General features: G+C 32.1%; 1 pseudogene; it reads right to left on the bottom strand.

Moving 5' to 3' along the window:
• Window positions 1-235: 235 nt before the first annotated feature.
• On the bottom strand, window positions 236-335 carry LOC138818897 (U6 spliceosomal RNA; annotated as a pseudogene).
• Window positions 336-2,211: the final 1,876 nt, after the last annotated feature.

Here is a 2,211-nt window from a genome sequence, read left to right as displayed (position 1 = left end):
ATATAGAAACAGTTTAAGATTCCTTTTTTCCAAGGTCTTTATAGTATTTTATTTCTTTGGGATAAAATGACAATGTTATCTAATTTCAAAAGTTTTGTAAAGGTTATGCTATGTAAAGACTTTTCTGAGGTTAAGAGTTAATACACTGAAGACAAACTTTTAATTCTATGAATTACATGTATTGTTTCACTTGTATCTTTGTAATCAACTTTTTAATAACTGTATTTCACTCCTTGAATCTGAAGAATACTTCACAAATTTCCATATCATCCTTGTGGAAGTGTCATGTTATTCTCTCTATTGTTGTAATTTGGGTAGATGTGCTGCTGAAGCATGTAGTATCTTGTAAATTTAAATAGTTAATGATGCAATCTTAATATTGGCATATAACTTTGGTTGCTTATTTGTAACAAGGAAATTTTATTGTTCCTACAATGGTATTGATCTTATTTCCCTAAAATTCTGAGTATAGTGGAAAATATTTATATTGTTCAATCAATTGCTTACATTTCAACATTTTTTTGTCCGTGACTATTTTAAGTCTTTTTCATTTTAAACCTGATCATACTTTAAAGCCTTTATAGCTAGGTCCAAAGGTGATGGCTTTTCAAGTACTTATTTATGAACTGAGTTAGCTTTGTGGAGCTAAGGGATTCAAAGTAAGCCTTGCTCAAGAGCTACTTCTAAACTTCTGCAGCTTAAAATTTCCCAAATGAGGTCTTACTGGCACAAAATGTCTCCCTGACTCTTTCCCATTCTTCCATGTAGGAATAGACCAACCAGAATATCTTACCCTGACAGCAAAGTTGTCTTACTGCAACAAAATTAATCTTAGCTACAAGGGATCGTAGAGAGATGAACAGTTCAGACAGAACTGTTCAGACTAGAAGGTATTTTTTCAAAATATAATTTTTTATTATACCTAACATTTCAAAAGTAGCTAAAGCCAAGAAGGTGAAAAATTGTTCATATGCATGATTACCTAATGTCCCGGTCTGTCTACCTTCCAATCAGGAAGGAACTTACACTACTGCGTTTATATCACCAAATATTTCCATAGCTCCAGGAGCAGTACATATGTTTCTCCTCGATTTTAGGCCTTAAATTGGTAATGTTTTTATCACATTGTTTCCTCTTGCCTCAGTCTGTAAATCTACAAATCGTAAATCTTTAGGCCTAACTCTACCAAACACAGAGATAGAGATAATGGAATAAAACTTTAAAAGAGTTGCTTTTGATATCCTAACAAGAACAGAACAATGCAAAACATGTACCTTTTAGTATATTATATATAGTTATATATTTTATATTTATATGCTGATTTTATATTTCACACAGTGAAACTTACTAGAATCAGTTGATAATTTGAGAACTACATTGATATTTATTTATTCCAATAAATACAATTGGAATATAATTAATTAGGTTTAGAATATATATTAGAATATAAAAGTATCAATGAAATGTCTTCGGTATTAACTTGGGATACCTTCTAAGTGTTCTTGGTCATCTGAATTCACATGGTAAAAAACAATGCTGTTTTCCTCTAATCTATAAGGGATTTTACTCTGCTGCTCTGTTTATTGTTTTAACTCGCTGGTCCCAAACTGTTTTCTCCATATTTTTGAATCATTCCTACTGAGTATACCCAAATTTTGCAGATTTTATGTCTAAAAAGTATTATTCTTCTGCAGGACCCAGGGGTCCTAGGATCCCAGTTATCCGCATCATCAAATAAGAAGGGCAAGACTTCTCATCTAGGCTCACGCAATATGCCAACAGAAAGTAATTGAAGAACAATCTCAAATTCTCATTTCCTATAATATTTCAGGGCCCCAATTCCTTGAGACATAGGAATTAGCTTTAATCAATTGTGAAATACAAGGCAACATAAATATGAGATAAAAAATCTGAGAAAATACTGTAATTCAAATTTCCAATTTGCCGATGACCAGCCCATATGAGTGAGCAAGATCACAAATTTCACAAGATTATTTTTAATACCCCTCTCCTAATGATTAATGAAAGATTTCAGTCCAGCATAAGTAGGCCAAAAAATAGTTCCTGGAACAATAGATCCATAATTGGTCTACCAAGGCCAGAAAAACTTGACTTAGAGGTCAAATATAATTCAGAAAAAACAGTGAGAAGATCCTTAGTGCTTCAAAACAGTGGTACTTCCATAAAACTTGGTTCTGTAGTATAAAAATG

The sequence above is a fragment of the Dipodomys merriami genome, unplaced genomic scaffold, assembly GCF_024711535.1.
Source record: "Dipodomys merriami isolate MVZ:Mamm:240054 unplaced genomic scaffold, mDipMer1.0.p SCAF_788, whole genome shotgun sequence".
Lineage (NCBI taxonomy): Eukaryota > Metazoa > Chordata > Mammalia > Rodentia > Heteromyidae > Dipodomys > Dipodomys merriami.
This window is presented reverse-complemented; position numbering and strand designations above follow the sequence as displayed.